General features: G+C 40.5%; 1 pseudogene; it reads left to right on the top strand.

Moving 5' to 3' along the window:
• The first annotated feature begins 5,246 nt into the window (after positions 1–5,246).
• LOC120581015 (uncharacterized) lies at positions 5,247–5,365 on the top strand (annotated as a pseudogene).
• Positions 5,366–11,254: the final 5,889 nt, after the last annotated feature.

The following is an 11,254-nucleotide window of genomic DNA, read 5'->3' as shown; positions in this document are numbered from 1 at the left end:
AAATACTACAAATCTATATTTACTATACATGAACAACTCTCCCTTCCATTCTATTCCATTTCATTCTATTTTATACTATTCCAATTCAATTTTGTTTAAAAAAAATGGTAGCTGTAATTCACTCAATGAATTTCCAGATCCACTAATGGCTTTTTAAACCACAGTCTGGAAACAACTGCAACAGCATCGGAGTCTTCAACAACACTGTGATTTTTCTTCCCATTTTACTCAGGAGAAATTGGACTCTCAGGGAGTTGAGTGATTTTCCCGCCCTCATGCCGTGAGTGAGTGGCAGGTCCAGACTGGAACCAGAATCTCCCGGTGCCCTGGCTATGTGGTTCTTTAAGGCAACCGCTTTGCCTTCTCAGACTAGAGGACACTAATAAGAATGGGTTCCAACTCAGGCTGAAATCTTGATTTTTGCATTGCCCTCGATAATAGGAAGTTCTTAGTTTTCCAGAATTTATTACTTGTCCCCATTTATCTGTAATTGCCTCCTTTTGGGCAGTCAACATCGAATAGCCTTTCAGGATGGGAATAGATTTAAATATGGACTTGGTAGCTCATACATGCTCTTTATTGTGTCCCGTGTGCAGTTTGAGAAATCTCAGCAAACCATTTTCCCGATGTTTTCATGCCATTTCCTGACCTGGCAAATGAATACATATTTTTCTAGGTATTTCAGGCACTTGCTATCAAGGTGCTGGCTAAGTGAGGTTTCTCTAGCCCCCTATGTAAATCCTGCTGCTGCTGTTTTCCTACAAGTTTAATAAGGCCAGGGCCATAATTGTAAATATTTAAAACCTTGATATGTGGCCAGATGGATTCATTATAGACTATATCTGTATTTAGACTCATATTTTCCATTTCGGCCCTAGAAATGTCACAAAGGAAGACACAGGATTCAGGATTGGATCTGCATCTAAATGCCAAAAGTAAAGCATTCATTTGTGTCCTCACCTCCAATTTTTCTAACAGTTCTTCTTATTTAGCCTCGTGCAAGCTAAGATGGGAGCCTGATGAAAAAATAATAGATATAAATTGTGCTTCAGTCATTGGCTGTTTATCTTAAGAAGAGAAACTTGTTTCCGAGCTGCCTGTTAATTGGACATCCAAAAAGTTCACTAAGGAAGGAAGAAGATGGAACAGTGCTGAGTGAAGAGAGACCAGAATGTTTATTTCCCTTCATTAGACAATGGGAAGAGGCTGCCGATCCTTTCATTTTTCTCAAATTGTGGGTTTCTTTGTTTATTGAATATGACATCTGCTACCTAAGTAGTCTATGAATTATCTATGAATTCTAAAGGCTTCGACGCATTAAATTTCTCATATTTGATTCTGTTAAAAAGGGTGGATAGGGTGTCCTGTTATTCATCCATTGGTTGACTCAGTAAACATTTACTGAACACTTTTCATCTAGCCAGCTCCCACACAGCAGTGTCCTTTCAGCTTAAGCATCAGCTCTACCAGAGTCTCCTGTGAACTAAGCCTGAGCTAGATGCCCCGTTTCCTCCTCTTGCTCCCATGGGTTAGTGCAATGAAAGCACCTGTCGCATCATAGGATAATTGCTGGATTTACAAGTCTGCCTTTCACTTTGCTGTGAGCTCCTTGAAGACAGAGACTATGTCTTAATTTGCCTTTGCGTCCCCAACACTATGCGTAGTGCTTACCACACAGAAGTCTTGATGTTGGAGATATTCAAGAATATGATGATGAATGAGTCCTTGCTCTGGAGGAATAAGACACATATCCTAATTAGCATCTGGCCTTTCTATCCAAAAAATATTCAAGTGCTCTGTACTGGCTCTTATGAATTTGTCATCATTTTTCTATTCCTTTAGTGATTATAAGAAGGACTTGCCTGCCATTATTTCATTTGAAGATAACACTTTTCTCTTTGCACTCTCTCAATGTAATCTCAAGTGCTTTCCTCTTAGACCTGTATGTCACATGTGTAGAATATATAATGTATGTGTGTATGTAGTAGATACATTATGTATTCTACACATGGACATGTTTATATAGTCACATATATATGTATATATTCACACAAAATACCCACATACATATAATATATGAACCTTTGAAAGAAGTTTGAAACTCTTATATGCATAGTGGTGGTATAGACAGCATGGCACAGCAGGGGTTTGAACAGTCCACCTAGACTAACTCAGTATATGTGTTCATGAGCAGAAGTCCATGTCCTCTCTGAGGCTCTGTTTCTTCATAAATAGAGATTACCGGAGCAGCCACGCCTCCCTCTAAGGAGTTGGTGTGGGTCTCAAATGAGATAGCGGATAGGAAAACCCTTTGCTGGTTGAATCAATAAAAAGGATTAGAAAATGCCAAGTGAGTTGTATTTATGACAAGATTGGGTTTGACAATGCTATTTACTGTTTAGGAACGTGAATGGGAGCGGGTGGGGGGAATGCACTTTCAAAGGTTCCTGGCAGCAGGCAGTGGTTCTGGGAGCAATGCTGGCTGGCACTACCTTTTTGCTTTTTCCTTCAGGTGCTGAACATATTCTCATTTTCTTGGCAGCTACAGAGCACTCTTGTAAAATCTTGTCTTGTCTGTTCCCTTTCTTTCCCTGCCCCCTATCTCTGGCTTCCCCCTCCTCCCTCACTGTTGGCATGCATGCACACATCTTAAGAGAAGCACATGGTTCTGCACTTTTCTGGTCACTTCTAAGTGGTCCGTGGCCCTTTCTGTACCTCTGAGAACCTCCTTTCTTCCATGCTCTACTCCTGGAGCCTTGCAAAGAAATCCAGGGTGTGTGGACTAAGACAGCTGTTGCCAGGATAAAGATCTCAGCCTCTTCCTTTTGGAATATACTAGTCTTTGGAATATACTAGTCTACAGGGATGTTGTCTTTTTAAACTGGCACCCTCCCCATGAGGCTGCCTCAAAAATGAGTCCCATTTCACCAACAGGTAAAAATCAGAGCAGGATATCTTCACCATTCAGAAGGAAGAATCCCACTTTCTAAATTTAACCAGGAGAGATGTAGACCTCAGAGGCTAGTTAGGGACCAATGTTATTCTTATTATGGCAACATAAATCTCTAAAAATGTTCTGCTTGAAGCTCTTCAGTAACTCCGCTGGGTAAGGAGTAAAGCTGAGCTCCTTACTGTGGCTGACGACTCTATGCAATCTCTCGCTGCTCTGTGTCCAGCCTTGTGAGCAGTCATGCCCGCATGGCATGGGTTATCTAGAGCAACCTTTTTCCCATCCATCTACTAATTTAATTCATTCTTGTCGACACATATCCATTGAATACCTACTATGGGCTGGACCCTACACGGGGCACTAGGGATAGAATGAGGAACAGATGTGCCCATGACAATAAGGACTTTGTGGCTGGCTGAATAATGTTCCTTGAAGATATCCAGATCCTAATCCTAGAACCTGTGGACATCACCTTATAAGGCAAAAGGACTTCACAGATATGATTAAGTTAAGGATTTTGAGCTAGGAAGATTATCCTGGATTATCAGTGGGCCCTAAAAGTAATCACAGGTATTCCCATAAGTAGGAAACAGGGAGATCTGACAACAGAAGAAGAGAAAGCAATTGACCACGGAGGCAGAGATTTGAGTAATGCAGCCACAAGCCAAGATACTAGATGCTGGAAGAGGCAAGAAATGGATTCTCTCCTGTAGCCTCCAGAAGTAACTAGTCCTCCTGATGCCTTTATTTTAGCCCTGTAAGGTTCCCTTCAGACTTCTGGCCTTCGGAGCTGTAAGAGAATAAATTTCTATTGCTATAAGCTAGTAAGTTTGTGGTAGTTTGTTATAGTTTTTGTTATATACTTTCCTAGCTAAAAGAAACTAATTCACACCTTATAGTCTAGCTATAAACTGGAAATGACTATTCAGTATAAATGCTACTTTTAGGGAAGTACATGGTTTTTTGAGGACACAATCAGAGGAACTTACCCTGGAATTGGGATATCAAGGAAGGCTTCCTGGAGGAAGTGGCATCTCAGTGGCAACCTGGTAGCTGAGTGAGTTGTGAATCAGAGGAGGGAGGCAAGGCCAGGTCAGGTGGTTGCAGGCAGAGCAGACTGCATAAAGTATACTTTGTCATTTCACAACTTTATATCTTATATACATAGTTCCTTTGTCCTTTTCCTTCCTACTCTCCCAACCTCTCCCCAACCCCTGTGCACACACACCACCATTTCACATTGCACATCCTAATTTTTCCATTTGGTAAATTTCTATTCACTATTCAAGATTGCTCAATCCCCCCTCTGTAGGAAAGCCCTTCTCATGTCATCTTCTCTTGCCTCCTCAACAGGGTTCAACAAGAGGCTCTCTTAAGGAAACCATATTCTTGTCTATCAAAGCTATGAAATCATAGAAGTGATGTGTTTGGAAAATGCCTGAGCAGAATTCAATAACAATCATTGCTACCTTGTTCTCCCTCTCCGCCTTGGGGATCAAAAATGCCCAGATGTAGGGAGAGAAGCTTTTAGCAGAACATTTTGGCAGTGGCAACTGGGTTGGAAACCCATCAAGAAAGGTTTCACGGTCCCTCAGAAAATCCCCTTAGGCTGTCGTAGGTACAGATGTCCTCTGACAGAAAATTTGGAAAGCTCCAATAGATCTTTTCAGATTAACTGGGTCTTTCAGGTGAGGCAGCGTTTTTGTCATGGGTGCTGCTAGAATGCTTTGAGGTCATGTAGGAGGGAGAGTCATAGGGGAAATACAGATGTTCTGGTTGTATGTGACACCTAAAAATTAAGAAATGAAGCTAATTATTAATTATCTCTTTCTCCTTCCTTCCTTCAACCTAGAATGGAAGCAAACAACTATGTGATCAAGGATCAAGGAAGGTTTTTTTAATCTTTTTTATCTTTTTAAAAACTTTTTCAACTCGTTGCTAGGGTGTTATGTAGGGAGGGCCCATCTGCAGCTGAGTGTTTTGTATCAGGAGGCAACTGTCAGTCCTCAATTAATTATTCATGTTTTCATTAGAAGCAATAATGAGAAACAGTTAAAATGACAAGCTCCTAAGATTACTGGGAACCCTAAAATATTTGTTTATTCTTTGATTATCAGACCTTTTTAAAGTGGAGGGAGCACTCACTTTGTAGTCAGGAAGATCTTACTCAGTTTGATCCTAGTAGCCGCTTAGTAGGTTGTAATGTTACATTTACCTCTCTGAGCATCGATTCTCTCATCTGTAAGATGGGGATGATACCTGCTTCTTGGGAATGGCTAAAGATTATAGATGATCAGTCTACACCCATGCCACCCTGAATGTGCCCAATGTTGTCTGATCTCAGAAGCTAAGCAGGGTTGGGCCTGGTTAGTACTTGGATGGGAGACCACTTAGGAAGACCAGGTGCTGTAGGCATTAAAAAGAAAAAAAAAAGATTACAGATGATCAAGATAAAGCACTTAATGTGCCTGATACAATACTTGGCAGAGTAGCTGTTCAATAATAGTATTGGTTAATGACAAGAAAGCTAGAATTGACAAAGTGCTCGAAGGGCCAGGTTTAACTCAGTTCACAGCTAATTATCCTGTTGGTTTTGAATGATGTTTTTCTGCTCTAGCATAGAGAAGCTTCCGGTATTTGGAGACAGAATTACCAATGTGCAGATAGACAGGCATCTGTATATAAAGAGTATTCATTGTTGTTTTTAAATCTAAGAGTATTAAATTGCATTTACTAAATGCCCCTCTGCTTGCAGGTACATATTTTTTTTTTATGTTCGCGGTTTTATTTTTTTCCCCTAAAGTCTGTGAAGTAGCTTCAGTTCTTAGGAACAGTAACTGTGTGTTTCCTTACATTTGTTGGGGAATAGAAGTTATACCTTCTAAAGCTCACACAAACATTTGAGTAGAAATCTTGTTCACAAGCTACTGAGTTCAGCAAAGAATAAATGACATGAAACCTGCTCTTGTTACATAGTTTGGCATAAGTGATTCTATGACTTCTTTGTCCCTAAATAATTGGAGTAGAGTCAAATGATATAATGCACATGAAAGCATTTTGAAAACTAAAGTTTTCATTGTAATGAATCATTATTATTCTAATTACTACTAATATGAAGAACCTAATATAGCATTGGACCAATTATCAAGATAAGAGTATTTCTGATGTTGTGAACATTTGGTACCCATTTGGTATTTAGTTTTATACTGTTTTGCTTTGTTCTCTAATTGTTTCATGCATTTCAATCTTACTCTTCTACCCCAAGTAAATTGTAAGCACCTACGAACATTTAATCATTCGGTACAATTTACTATCTCAAAATCATTTACTAAATGCTTATACCATGTGCCAGACACAAAACTAACTACTGTAGACAAAGAGGGGACTAAGATGCTTTTTCTGCCCTCAGTGAGCTTTCTTTCTGGTGGAGGAGATGACCAAGAGCTGTCTAGAATACGGGGTGCTGAGTGATTTGGCATCAATGAGCTTAGGGAGCTCTCAGAGCAGAATGGGTGGGCCAGGACTAGGAGGACGAGGTCATAGTTAACCAGCTGAAAAAAATGGGAGTACAAAGTGAAGAAAGTAGCATGTGGAAAGATTCAGATTCTGTGTGTGTTTGGGGGTGGGGGGAGGAATACATTTGTGGAACTGCAGTAATTCATTATGGCAGACAGAATAAGTAGAGGTGGGGGGGCACTGTTTGGGATGAAGCTTAAAGTTTCAATTATCTATTGCTGCATAACAAGACACCCCAAAACTGCAAGATAAAAAAATTAGTTGTTCATGATTCTTCAACTGGGTCAAGACTCTGGGAGAAGGTATGTCTCCATTCTAACTGGTATTGGCCTGGGCTCTCCAGTCACATAGCATCACTCCTGTCATTCTATTGGTCAAACAACTCTCAGATTCAAGGCAAAAGGAAATGAACTCCACAGATCAGAATGAGTGTTCCAGAATGGGAAGAATTGTTAGCAGCCCTGGCTGCAGACAGTCTACTATAGTCACAACCACGAATACGCCATGCCATGGAGAGCCTGGCTTTATTCAGAAGACTGCAGTGCAACTACTAGAGGAATTCTTGATTAGAAAGAGAAGAGGTCATATATTTTTAGAAGCTGACTCCTGGAAGCAATTTGGAACATGCATTGGAGAGATAGACCCAGCAGCAGAGAGTGCAGTTAAGAGCTGATATTATGGTATGGAGAGAGGTAATGATTGCCCAGAATAGGATAGGGGCAGTTGGATTGGTAGAGGAGAGCAATGATAGATTCATTCATTCATTTATCCATTCGACATTTGAGTGACTATTATATGCAGGTGTGTTGAGAATTCGGCAATAAGCAATTCCCTCCACCCCCCGAAATTCTTGCCCTCCTAGAGCTTACATTGCAGTGGCTGAAATAGAGAGTGAGCAAGGCAAGTATGTAAAAATGTATGTTTTAAAGAATAAATATAAAGGAGGCAAGAGAGAGAGGACATATTAGGGAGTATGTGTTAATTTTTTGGTAAGGTACCCAGAGTATTGTTTACCAAATAAGGAGCTAAATTTGGTAAGGAAACATGCCATGTGGCTCCTGGGGAAGGAATGTTCCCTAAGATGGAAGTGCAAGGACAAGGGCCTTGCATCAGTGTCCCAGGGCCGCCATAACAAAGTGCCACAAACTGGGTGGCTTAAACAACAGAAATACATTGTCTCTGGGTTTAGGAAACCTGAAGTCTGAGATCCAGGTGTTTGCATGAAGGAAGGATCTATTCCAGGCCTCTCTCCTAACTTCCAATGGTCTGCTGTCAATCTCTGGCATTCTTTGGTTTGTAGCACATCACCTTAGGCTCTACCTTCATCTTCACATGGAGTTCTTCCAGTGTTTGTGACGCTGGGTCCAAATGTCCCCTTTTTATATGGAGACCAGTCTTATCGGATTGGAACCCACCCTGATGTGATTACCTTTGGAAGGACACTTTTCTCCAAATAAAATTACATTCTGAGGTACTGGGGGTTAAGACTCAAACATATCTTTTTTTGGATAACACAGTTCAACCCATTACAGGCCCCAAAGTATGAGTAGGTCGGTCACAGGAACTGAAAGGGGACCATGAGACTGAGGTAGAGAGAGCAAAGGACAGAGTAAATACTAGGAAATAATCTCAGAGAGACAATGGGGCCCAGATCAGGTAGGGCCTTTAAGTTATAGGAAGCATTCTGGTTTTTCCTCTGTATGAATCGGAAACCTATTAGAGTTTTAGGATAAAGGAACCACATAATTTCTCTTACATTTTTCTAGATTGTGATAGCTAATATGTTAGTAATAAACTGACAGGGGCAAGGGAAAATGAAGGGACATAGTTAAAAGGTGACTTGGTATGATTTGAGGGAGAGATAATGATAGTAGGACCAGAGTAATAATAGCAGAATTGGTGAGAAATGGTCAGATTCTGGATATATCAGTATTAGCTGATAAATCAGATGAAGGACTAGGCATTGAGGATGATTGCAAGGTTTGGAGCTTGAGCCATGAATAGATGGAGTTATCATAAGTTCCAGATTTACGGGAATATATCAAGAGCTCGGTTGTGGACATGTTAAATTTGAGATGCCTCTTGGATATCCAAATGGAGATGTCAGGTATACAATTGGCTGTGCAAATCTATAATTCCAGAAACAGTTGAGACTGGAGATATACATTTGGAAGTCAGCAGTACATGAATGATATTTAAAGCATGCAACACAGGGGTGTCTTTAGCAGTAAGTTACCTTCTCTGAGTTTTTTATGCAAAATAAGAGTCATAACTCTTCCCTCACAACATTACAGTTAGGATCAACTGAAATCTAAACATAAGGGATTAATGTAAGAGCTTTCAAGAAATGCTCATGATATGAGTTGAATTTTAAAATAGTGAAAACTTCATGATTATACTCTGAATTTTTGTCTCTTGCTGTTTCCTCCTGATGGCTGGGTTTGGTTCCCAAGCGCCTTGAGGTATTTATATATTTCCTAAGGAAAGCCCAGGCCTTCTACAGGTGGGTATAACAGCTTCATAAGTCTTGCCCATTTAGGGCTCAGAAGTGCTTCAGAGAAAGTCCACAGCAGCACGCAGAGGGTTAATTCCACACCAACATGGATGTGCAAACCAGGAGCTATTCTAAATCTCAATACCACATGCTGCCTTAGGGATCATCATGTACTAAAGCCCAAGATAAAAAGGCCTGACAAAGATTATTGACGGTTTACCTTCTAATGAGCAGCTGAGATTGATTCTGTTTCCCTCTGGGATGGCTTTCTCTGTCCTTCCTCCACCCGAGAGGCCATGGGGAACAACAACAACAACAAAATACAAATCTCCAATTTGAATAATTGCAAGGAAATGCTTTCTAGCAAATAAAGTGTCCACAGGTAAGAAATGGTTCACAGCTTTAAAAATATATGTTTAGAATTGTTATGATTATCATGATTATTATTAAGCATTCCTGTTACACTGGATATTTTCAAAGAATACTGGTTGCCTCTAATTGGATATTCCTTGCAATTTCCCTCTGGGTAGGTCAGCAGTGTTAACTCTTAATCATCCGAAGCAATTAAATGCACGTAGTTCTAACCTATGCACCAAAGGCTGCTGAATTGTTAATAGAGTTATCATGGTAGAGCCAGACATAAGAGTGATTTTCAGGAGGAAAATGCTGGCAACCAGTTGTATGACCTCTTGCACATCTGTTTTGGGAAAAGAAAATCAGACATATGCAAATGACAATGGGCAGCAGTTCCAGAGATACTGACTTACCAGGTACATCCCAGCATGCTTGCCTCGGGATCTGATTTCTCACTTTGCATGGTGCCAGAGCTCTATCTGAGCCACTGGATACTTGGCTGAGCTTAGACTGAGGCCTTCGGGTCATGTTTGGGATGACTATTAGATGTAATCTAGACTAGAGCAGGAAGAACCAAAGAGGAAAAGGAATTTTGAGATAATGTTTTGGACAATTTGAATATGTCATAACTCTAAGAAGACCAGTTATTAAGTTCTATACTAGCTTCACAACCCATCCAACCTTAACTTTTACACTATCCCTGATCTTCATCCCTGCACCTCATTCCTGATGTATTTTAGAAATGAGATGGGGGATATCAGTAAAACATGTTTCTTACTAATCATTTTATTTGACCTAAAAAGGACTAAACTGTGGCTTCAGACTTTTTACTTACCCACATAAGAAATACATTTTACATTTTTGACAAAGTACGTAGACACATGACCAAATCGAAGTTTCCTAGAACAATAATTACCTTTTTTTATATGCAGTACACTCTGATCAAATCTGTAATATACCATTTTTTTAAACTGGCCATGACAACTTGATTTTATAGCCTACTAATGAATTGTAATGAATACTTTGAAATACACTCAGTTAAAGGGAAAAAAAAAAAAGTGGAAGTCTCCGGCCTTTGGGTCTCAAGAATCATGAAGATGTGGATAGAGTAGCCTATCTTAAGAGAAATAGAGACTTAAGAGACTCATAAAGACTTTCTTTCTGTAGCCTTTTCTAAAATCTAGTCCTAGGCCAGAGACCAAGTCTAATGTACTATAACTGACAATGAAGAGGTCACAGGATTTCACTGTGGGCTCTTAATTTTGTTCAGACTCTATCTCTGTGATCTTGACCTTTATAGGTCATCTAACAACATTTCAAGTCCTAGATCTGGTACCAGAGAGTGCTGGAAATTTGTTGTTTGACTCTTTGCAGTCTTCTCTTCCACCTTGTTCTGCACTGAGGAGACTGCATCAAATGACATCGATTGTCTTCTGGCTTCTGTTTGGGTTCCTGCACTGCTAGACACAAGCAGGGGAAAAGAGGGTAGGGGGAAGAGGTCAGAACTTTATTTCCCGAGCTCGCTCCTTCCTAGGCTATAGATTGACAGTTTCTGTGTTCCTCTGCCTCAGGCCACAACCCCCACAGAGCAGCTTTCTCCTATAGTTATAGCCACGGCTGCAGTCCTCTCTAGGTTATGGCAACTGCCACTTTCCTTTGTCCTTGAGGTGTATGGGTACAGTTCATCGCAATAAACAATAGCGCACTTGTGAACTGTACCTTTTCTAAACTCTCCTCAATCACTCATCTGTGCCATCAATTTCATGTTGGGTCTTGGTAGAGGGGAGAGGAGGGGAGAAGAGGTTGAGAAGACTTAGATTTTCCTTCCAGGAAGAATGGGCAGCCCAGCTATGTGGAATAAGGTCAGAGGAAGCCTCCAGCTGTCAGCATGTTTAGGGCCTGCTTCAGCGGCAGAGACCACCTTGTCCAGGTCATTCTCT

Source organism: Pteropus medius, unplaced genomic scaffold, assembly GCF_902729225.1.
Source record: "Pteropus medius unplaced genomic scaffold, Ma_sr-lr_union100, whole genome shotgun sequence".
NCBI lineage: Eukaryota > Metazoa > Chordata > Mammalia > Chiroptera > Pteropodidae > Pteropus > Pteropus medius.
The sequence above is the reverse complement of the archived record's forward strand: the minus strand, read 5'-3'. Positions and strand labels throughout refer to the sequence as shown.